This window comes from Apium graveolens, chromosome 7, assembly GCF_009905375.1.
Source record: "Apium graveolens cultivar Ventura chromosome 7, ASM990537v1, whole genome shotgun sequence".
NCBI classification, from domain to species: Eukaryota; Viridiplantae; Streptophyta; class Magnoliopsida; order Apiales; family Apiaceae; genus Apium; species Apium graveolens.
The window spans coordinates 119,329,659-119,340,455 of NC_133653.1; the positions used below are offsets into that span (position 1 = coordinate 119,329,659).

Sequence of the window (10,797 nt, forward strand, 5' to 3'; positions counted from 1 at the left end):
TTTAGCGCGCCCGCGCCGGATTGTCAGAAGTACAGTGCGCCCGCGCTGGGATAGCGCGCGGCCGCGCTAGGTTGATTTCGTGGAATCCTGATTCTTGTATGATTTTGACTGTTAGAGGCCCAGGATGATTCTACAGCCTATATAAGGCCTAAATAAAATGTTTTAGAGAACGTGATACACATGATAGACAAAACAAGGAGCAAGGAGAAGATGTAAGAAGACCGTATAGCATAATTCAATGAAGGCGAAGAGGATCTAGTTTATTCTTGTGATTCTTTGTTTAAGTTGTAATCTTGGATGCTAGTTTTCTTATTTATTGAACCTACTACTCTTGTGATCGTACTCTTGTTTATTATTCAGTTTTATAAAGACCTAGTTTATTATACCATACTTTCATCGGAACCCACGGTGATGATGAGTTCGGTTATGAACTAATCGTTATTGTGGGGTTCCAGCGGATTTACTTATGGATTTTAATAGTTAATTTGTTTTAATATCTTAGTGTATGGTGATTGTATGATATCCTAGTATTGATTATGCTTATTCGTCTTATTAGCGTCACGAACTTATAAATAGCGTGTTAATCTCTATTGAAGCGAAAGTGAATATGGGGGTTTAGAACTTGCCATGCTAGCATAGGTTCATGTATTGTTATGCATGATTCATAGGTAATTTTAACCATCTTACTTGCCCTATGTAATCACGATAGATAACTCGCGCATTAAACCTTTATGTTGTCCAATTCTATAGACATATAGGGTCTCAATATAATTGGTGTCTATTCAGCTTCTATCACTTCTGTTGATGACTTTGAATGAACTAGTAATGAAGTTAGAATCCCATGTTTGTCTCATAAAAGTAATTCAACCATAATTCTCTTAGTTAATTTTATGTTAGTTAATATCTTAGTTATAAACAATCTCAACTTGTTATTTATCTTAGCATTGAATAATAACCATATTATCGTTGTATAAGTGCATTAATTGAAGTTAACCTAAACCAGTCTCTGTGGGAACGAATTAGAAAGAATTCTATATTACTTGCGAACACGTATACTTACGTGAATATTAGCATGTGTTTTCGTCCTAACAAGGTTTTTGCGCCGCTGCCGGGGACTCGGTCTTAATTTTTAGTTTATGTTCTTGTCATCAGTGGTCGTTAAAGTTCACTGACTCGTATATTTTATTTACTTGGGTACTTGTTGTATTTCAGGTACGCTAGAGAGCGTGTATGCTAACGCGTTCTCGATCTCGCAAGAGAACACTAAATATAGAAGAGGAAGTAGTTGAAGAAGTTTTTATTGAGGAGAAAGTTGAGGAAGAAGCTCTAATTATAATGAGAGAACCAGCAGCGAATCCGAAGGCTTTGATGGATTATTCTCAGCCGAAGATCAATGATATTTAGTCAAGCATTATCAGGCCATCCATCGCGGCTAACACCTTTAAAATCAAGTCGAGCACGATTCAGATGATACCGAATTCAGTTCAGTTTGGGGGTTCTCCTATAGAAGATCCCAACATGCACATCAGAGATTTCATCGAGATCTGCGACACTTTCAAGTTCAATGAAGTTTCTGAAGATGCTATTAAGTTGAGGCTTTTCCAATTCTCTCTTAAGGATAAAGCTAAGTGATGGTTGCACTCTCTACCACCAGGTTCTATCACCAAATGGGAGGATCTTGCTCAAAATTTCCTAACTAAATTCTTCCCTATGGCGAAGACAGCTGCAATTAGAAACACATTTACTCAATTTGCGCAACAATCGGGAGAATCTTTGTGTGAGGCTTGGGATCGCTACAAGGAGATGCTTAGAAAGTGTCCTCATCATGGGATGCCTGACTGGATGATCATTAGCACCTTATTTTTGATCTACCAACAGATCCAGTTTTGTAACCATTTTTGCTATCAGATGTGTACTTCCCTTTTCCTTTCCATCTGTTGTCTTTGTTGAATGATTGTCCTTTACCCTTGAAGAATCTTGGCTTCTTTACTCTAATATTAGAGAACTTTCTTGCCAGATAGGCCATTGACTGATCAAGCTCATCAAGTTCATCCAGGGTGTAGAACTCATCTTCTTCTAATTCCGGTATAATTTGTTCCTGTGAATCATTATTTCTTTGCTCACTTGCTGAGGCAACTGGAGTCTGGGATCTTGGCTCATCATTAGAGGTCCGGATTTCATTGACAATTAGAGCACTTTAACCATCTAAAACATGCCCCTGACCAGCTCTTAATGATTTCCTTTGAATCATCTCTAATTCATATGTTTTTAAGATTCCATACAAAACTTCCAGAGTTATTTTGCTCAAGTCTCCCCCTTCTCTGATTGCTGAAATTTTTTGTTCCAAATGATCAGGGAGTGTAAGAAAAAATTTCAAGTTCACTTCTTCAGCTTCATAGTATTTGTCATGGAGTTGCAAGTCATTTATCAGCTTTTTAATCATTTCAAACACATCAGTGATACTTTCTTTTGGCTTAGCCATGAAACCCTCATACTGTGAAATCAGTATCCTTTTTTGATTAGATCTAACTTCCTCAGTTCCTTCACAGAGTATTTCAATCTTTTCCCAGATCTTCTTAGCACTGTCATTGTTGACAATGTTATTGTACATTACATTGTCAAGTGACTCTATTAGGATCAACTGCAAGCCACTGTCCAGGGAGACTTTTTTTTTCAGGCTCAGTGTACTCAAAAGGATCTTTAGGAGAATAATGAGTTGGAATGATCATATCACCATCTTTAGATTCCTCAACTCTAACCATTGGAGTGAATGGCCCATTTTTGAGTATCTGAATGTATAGTGGATTGGCCATCCTGATGAACAACAACATTTTCTTCTTCCAAAGAGTGTAGTTAGTTTTATCAAAAGTAGGGATTTTCATGCTACTGATTTTCTGTGTATTCATTCTTCCAAGATCTTGACTCTGTTTACTTTCAGATTCTACTTTGATGCCACTTGTTAGGTAATGAATTACACACATAGAGGGGGTGAATGTGTTTTTGTGTTTTTATGCTTTTCTTGAAGTGTTTATGGTTATGAACAAAGTAAATTAAATCTTGCAGTGAAATGTGTTAAAACTGTGATTAAATAAGCAGTAACAGTGAACACAAATCTTTTAAAACTCACTTAATTTTATATTAAAATTAAGAATGTTTTTCTACAAAATTTCTAGGCTCTTTGTTGATAAAGAGCTTAGCTTCTTCCTTGAGATAATATAATATTTTTCTTATAAATTGTTACATCTAACAAAGGACCAATGTTAACTTTATATGATAGTTAACTACTGGTTTACACAGTGTGTAATAAGAGATTCTATTCATTTTAGTAAACTGTCACTAATTGTAACACCCCCAAATCCGGGGTCGGGGATCCGGGTTGTCACGAGTTCCATTTCCCTTAATAACACCCAATCTTAATAAACAATCAACTACTCTGTACTGTGACCCCACAATAAACACACACACCACAAGTTATAGTCTCAGAGATGAATATCCAAAAATAACACGAGTCATTTTATTCCAAAATTATATGCCATTACACCTTAAAAGGGTTTCTGAATAAATTTACATTTCTTTTCTATTATTACAATTCATATAGATACATAAGTCTGGTACATCAGAAGTTGAAAGTCTAGCCTATTGGTAATTTCTACCTCAGCTACAGCGGCATCAACGCTTCCAGAAAACTGCGGAACATTTCCTAACCGCTTGCGAATTGGAAGCTTGGTCCTGTTCATCTTTTCTATCTGTTGTTGTGTGATGAAAGAAGAAAGCAAGGGTGAGCAACAAGGCCACCAAAATAATATGTATAATGATTAACAATATATGAGCATTCTCATAGTACTCATGAAAGTCTTGGTCAAAAAGAAATGAACTAAGTTTGTTATCTTAACGCGACCAAGTCGCAAAATATTCAGTATATATATATATACATATACTTTTCACAATCTTTGAAATCCTCTGACATGTATAATATACACAGAGTTCCAGTTTATAACTGTATAAAAATATCGTTGCAAGGTGATCTCATATATCTAACCTTTTCTCAACGTTTTTCTGAAAATCTTTGACATGCACAAGATAATCATTTACTAGATATAGGTTTAAAAGATGAAGTTACAAGATACTCCAATATACTTATATCTTTTCCGAATACTACTTGAACTACCACCGTTCAATGTATAAATAGTTCCTCCCATAGATTAAGCTACAAGACAAAACTTGTATAGAATCAATCTTTAAAATATCATCAAAATAAAATGAAGTTACGAGATACTTTATTTGATGCAAACATCATTTTGAAAACTCGACCCTGCCAACACTCAACAATCACCCAACCGTAGCCTTTCTATCGAAGTGCTCTGGGTAATATTGCAGAAATATCCAATTGGATGATGAACTCATTACGAGAGTTTGCCGCGCCAGGAAGACCACTTACGATGATCAGTCGTAGTAGTGCAACCCCACCATTTTCTACATGTAGAGGAGAACCTGTCGGATTTACTTGTTAACCGAACACTGGACTCCTAAGGAATGTACCGTCTTAGCGGAACTTCCAGGCCATTTGGGCTAATATAATAGGGCTGGGCCGGCGCCACTCGATCACTTACGCCACTCCTAGTTCAGATGAAATCCATGACTCTGAAATGTAAAGCTCGTCCCCCCTTTCCCCAAGTAGAAACTTGTTGATACGGCTCCACCAAGAAGTCGTATCTAGTTCGAAAGGAAAACTCACCGATATTTCCCAGGCGATGCCTATTAATGGATTAACTTGTTCCTGGGAATTTTACTTCCCGAGTGTTGGGTAAGTAATCAAAAACTCTTTTATCAAAAGAGCATCCTTGTTGCGAATATGAAACACACCACAGAGCCGGATCCCTCAGGTTTTGAGCGAGTATTTAAATCCCCTTCGAAAGGAGGATCTTAAATATAAAAATGAGTTTGGGATCCGCCCTAACCTTTAAAATCATTTTGAAGACTCGAAAACATTTTTAAGAATGTTTGGAGTGATGCTGATTTAATAAAATAAATCAGTCCCAATATATTAGAAAATATCTGAATATTATTATTTAAATAATATTCCCATAAAGAATAATCTTTATAAAAATAATTGAAGTAGAAGTTGTAAAACTTATACTTGAAATGAATATTAAATAACCAAAGATATACTTATATGAAAGTAATATCTTTATTTGAATAATCAAAAGTAAGTTTGATTATCGACACATTATTCTTTAATAAAATAAAGAATATTATTTAGTAAATAATCATAGTCATAAGTCCTCGAATGAATATTCAAAATAATATTCATTAATAAAATAAACGGAGTCATAAGCCCTCGAATGAATATTCAAAATAATATTCAATAATAAAATAAACGGAGTCATAAGCCCTCGAATGAATATTCAAAATAATATTCAATAATAAAATAAACAGAGTCATTAGCCCTCGAATGAATATTCAAAATAATATTCATTAAGTAAAATAAAGTTATCGAATAAATCTTATTCGAATAATAGTTTTGAAAACTATTCATATATATATAAATATATATATATATATATATATGTCACACCCCCAACTTAAATAGCAAAATAATTATAGCTATTACATCATTTTAATGAGTATTACACAACCAAAATCCAAGATCTTACAGTTTAGGGTTTGGAACAGCCCAACACTACCAACTATTACATCTGATTACAAATACCGAGTCCTCACACAACTATTATTACTTATTCTACCTGAGCTCGAACATAAGCGTCAGCATCACAGGTCTTACGGGCAGTCTGCTTGAATCTAACCATGGCTGCTAGCTGTAATATCAGGGTAAAGCAAGAAGTGAGCCAAAAGCTCAACAAGTGCTAACAATACAACGCAAAGCATAAATCGAGATATACCTTTAGGAATGACAATGGAATGACATAACCAATGATAATCGAAAGATAAAAACATATGTGAGTTGGCATCATTTTGCTTGCATCAAAACAAATTTTAAAACCATTCTTAATCAAAATCATTTTATGACGCTACGGATTACAGCCGGTGATCAGCCGCGAAGTAATCCCGAACCTCGCTGGGTTCTAAAACATTATTGGGAATCCCTAGGCAACTTTTAAGCCTAATATAAGTGTGGAAAGGACTCGCGTCTCAGTCCAGATCCACCATTCAAGAAAACATTTGTCCCCCTTTGGGACTGAAAAATCCACCTTTTATTCATTTCGAAAACTGATGCCGATTTATGACAAAATCTCTTTTGACTGAAATCATTTTTATCAGGGGATTATAGATCAACTTGAAACACTGGAATTCTGACTCTAAATCTCAGGGCCATGATCTACTAGACTTTACTATATTAGGGTAATCGAGAGATTTCCATAAACAAGAATTTTGACAAGGAAATTAAGCAAGGCTATTGGATAATATGAAAGAGTAATGCCAAACTAGGCTTAAAGCAATGGTTGTAGACAAGGTATAGGTATTAGAACATCAAGGAGATAAGCATCACTGGTTCCAATAGGATAGAGGTGCTAAAATATAAAGGAAGTGATCATCAGCTCAAGATATAACAGGGCATCAAGCTTTAGGGTAAGGATAGGGTTATCAAACAATCATGAATGAATTTAAGAAAAGATTGGCTTTTAGATATCAAGATAAAGTTTCTATCGAGGTTATTTCAAGAGTTGAATCAAAGCATCAGGGTGCAACATCAAGATTTCTCAGGGATCAATAGCATGATAATCAAAAGGATCAATAAGGTATTATAACACATCTCTATTTTATCATGGCATTAAACTATCATGAAAGACTTTTGAACTACTTGCAATACGTACTCGAGGGTTCATGGCATCTCTATGTAACTCAAAGATAAACAAAAGATACTCTTGATTTAAATATATCAAAATGACTCAGGATAATTGCATCGATATATATATGAACTGGTTACAGTAAATGCGAAGGTCAAGTTGAATCACTTGCCTTGAGATAGACTGGTCTGGTCTGACTGGTAGGAGCAACAACTGGAGCTTCACTCGACTTTTATGGCAAGTTTTCCCTCGTCTCGAGATCCTACATAAATAATAATAATCCTCATTATAATATATTCTTACCATCTTAACCTATTTACAACCCGAAATTAAACATGGATGGCACTTAGGCCTATACACACTTAATTCATATCCAACATTTATATTTTCAAATGTACACACGTAGCCACATAATCACATATCGTATATTAATACCAAATAACATCATATACACCATAATGCCACACTAGGCTTGGATGATCTCGACTCACCACTTAAGTTACTTGGTCGCTAACTAAACGAAGTCTTCGAATTTGGGCTTCCTAACTCAATGTGCCTTTCCTAAATTATCCAAAACCTATTGACCCTCACTTGTGCCTTTTGTTCTACTGACCTTATACTATCTTACAACTATGGTGGTCGACCTTATACTCACTTCTAAGTGTCCTAAAACTATGTGATAAGTGAAAGTGCTCACTGGTGCAAATTTCAGAATGGTAACTAAGGTTTCTTGAGTGCATTAGACACTCTTAAACTACAAGTTTTTCTTCAAAATTTTTACACAAGACTCTCCTGACCTAAGGGCATCTCACAAGCTTGATGTGGCTCAAAGGCCTGGCTTGGGCCTTCTTGGGCCTAAGCTAAAAGTCCAAGGTTCCCCTGTTTTTCTGGGCAGAAAATGCCCTGACTTGAGTTAACTTGTGACACATGGTTCTAGCTCATATCCTATGAACTATGGTTGGAAAAACTTCTCTGACATACCCTCTAACTAAGGCCCAATTGGGCCTAATGAGGGCCTACCCATGACATGGCCAAATCTCCCTATTTCTAAGTTGCAACAAAACTGTCCCCTGCTGGACAGATTTTGTTATTCTACTTGTGCACCTAACCAAATGACATGCAAACCTCCAACCAACTCCTAAAACCTATTATATACTCCCCATACTAACTTCTGGTGGCTTGGGCCTCAAAGTGCACATCAATGACATGGTCAAAACTCACTCTAAACTCAGGGTACTAAACTGATTTTTCTGCAGAAACTATAACTCTCATTTTCCAAGGTTTTGACTTGACAAACCCAATTATCAACAACTAAATACTTAAACCAAGACCTATACTTGGTGTTCTACTGAACTAACTCCCTTTTTCTCAAAATACCCTTGGTGAGATCATCCTTACCTATGGTGCAACTATGGCAAAATAAAAGAGACTACTCTTAACAAATCATAAACCTTTATGCTTTTGAAACAACAAGATATATATTTTTATAAAAGATAACCACAAATTATTACCATGCAACAAGAAGCATAAATCCATATTATCACATTATTCCTACTGAAATTAAGGCTCACTAACAAAATCTTTTCCAAATGGTCAAAATCTTACAACAAACTAAGAGAATTCCACATGCATGCATGCCTTCGGGTTTTTCAAACCAAAACAACATATTTTCTACATATATTCCATCTTAAAATTGACATGCAAGCCTAGCCTATGGTATACCTAGATGATCACTTAGCATGCAAGGAGTTTTATCAAATTTTCACCACCAAATTCAAGTCATTATCACATAAACATGCAAAAATTGATCAAAACAACAAGAATGATTTCAAGGACCATTCATTCGGCTCCCATATGGTCATGGCCGAATGAAATGGATGGAAATGGCCATTAAATCATCAAGATTTTCCTTCTCATGACTTGGCACTTATCCATTCATTGTAGTCCTCTCAAAAACAACCTTAAATCCATAAGAATCAAGATTGTATTTTGAGTTTCACTAAAACCTTTACATGCAACTTTAAAACTTAAACTTTTTACTCAAAACTCTTTGAAATATGAATGATCATGGTATGGGAGATAACATTTACTTGTATAAAGAGTAGAAGCTTGGTGGAGAAATGAAGAAAAATGGGGAGGGGGGGTTCTCGGTCTAAAAACCCGAGAATGAGAGAGAGAGCCGAGAGTGAGGGAGAAGGGGAGGGAGGAGAGAGTGAGTGTGGTGTGGGTGATGAGTAAAATGATCATGACTTTGCTTGTCTTATGGTTTTTGTATTGGCAAAAGTGAGTGGAATTAGGAATTGTCATGATTAACCTTCCACTTAAACTTGGTTGAATTTGCATGCAAGGGTAAAGAAGGTATTTGGCTAGGAAATAAGAGTTAGTGGGGTGGTTATTGACTCTTTAGCCCTTTTGGAATGTATGGAAGGAATTTGCATGCAAGGATAACTATGTAATTTGCTAATTATATTTATAAAGATTTATTTTTATAAAATAAAACACAAGTTCAAAAATTATAAAATTTATACCATAAAATAACTTGGATTTTTAGAGATTTTATAAAATCACTTTCAAAATTTGTGAACAAAATATCTTTTAAAAGAAAATTTCTCCAAGGCTTAGAATATTCCTTATAAATCAAAAATAAAGAAATTAAGTAAACTTTTGCTTTGAAAAATCATATACTACACAAAGCAAATTTATAATGCAGAAATTTTTACTCACACTAGCGCACAATCATTGAATATATTTTTATTTAACTTAATATTATTCACAAATAATATTACATAAAATGCCGGTCGTAACATCCTCTCCCCCTTAAGGGATTCTGTCCCCAGAATCTAAGAGAACAGATGAGGATACCGGGAACGCATATCAGACTCTAACTCCCAAGTCGACTCTTCGACCTTAGGGTTCCTCCAAAGTACTTTTACTAACTTTACTGATTTATTTCTAAGACTCTTTACTTGCCAGTCGAGTACTTTAACCGGTTGCTCCACAAATGACAGGTCTGCCTGAATTTCTACAGGTTCATATTCTATCACATGGCTAGCGTCAGGATTGTACTTCTTAAGCAACGACACATGGAACACATTATGCACATGCTGATACTGAGGTGGTAAGGCCAACTCGTAGGCCACCTTTCCTACTTGACTCAAAATCTCAAAAGGACCTACGTATCTAGGTGCTAACTTTCCTTTCTTGCCAAATCTTATCAACCCTTTCCTAGGTGACACTTTTAGTAACACAGCTTCGCCAATTTGGAATTGAACATCCTTACGCGCTGGATCTGCATACTTCCTCTGTCTATCTTGAGCAGCAAGCAACCTTTTCTGAATTAACTTGACTGAGTCATGCAACTGTTGTACCAATTCTGAGCCGAGAATTCTTCCTTCTCCTACTTCATCCCAACTTGTTGGTGATCTACATTTTCGCCCGTACAAAGCTTCATATGGTGGCATGCCGATACTGGAATGATAGCTATTGTTATATGAAAATTCAATCAATGGCAGGTGGTCGTCCCAACTTCCAGCAAAATCGATTGCACAACTGCGCAACATGTCTTCAATTGTTTGAATTGTTCTTTCACTCTGGCCATCAGTCTGCGGGTGATACGCCGTGCTCATATTCAACTTCGTGCCAAGACATTCCTGGAATTGCTTCCAGAATCTTGAGTTAAATCGGGGATCTCTGTCTGAAACTATTGATACAGGTACTCCATGCCTTAATACGATTTCGTGCACATACAGATGAACCAACTTGTCCAGTGACGACTTCTCATTTATTGGAAGGAAATGCGCCGACTTCGTAAGACGATCAATTATAACCCATATTGCGTCATGTCCGGACTTTGTTCGCGGTAGTCCTACTATAAAGTCCATAGCGATGTTTTCCCATTTCCATTCTGGAATCTTCAGGGGCTGAATTAATCCGCTTGGTCGTTGATGTTCTGCCTTTACTTTCTGACAGGTATAGCACTTCGCAACCCATT

The 10,797-nt window shown here is 36.0% G+C and overlaps 1 non-coding gene across 1 annotated transcript; it reads right to left on the reverse strand.

Annotated features, from left to right (window-relative positions):
• Nucleotides 1-1,725: 1,725 nt before the first annotated feature.
• On the reverse strand, nucleotides 1,726-1,832 carry LOC141676336 (small nucleolar RNA R71). The gene has a single exon (XR_012556933.1). It is a non-coding gene; the product is annotated as a small nucleolar RNA R71 (small nucleolar RNA).
• Nucleotides 1,833-10,797: the final 8,965 nt, after the last annotated feature.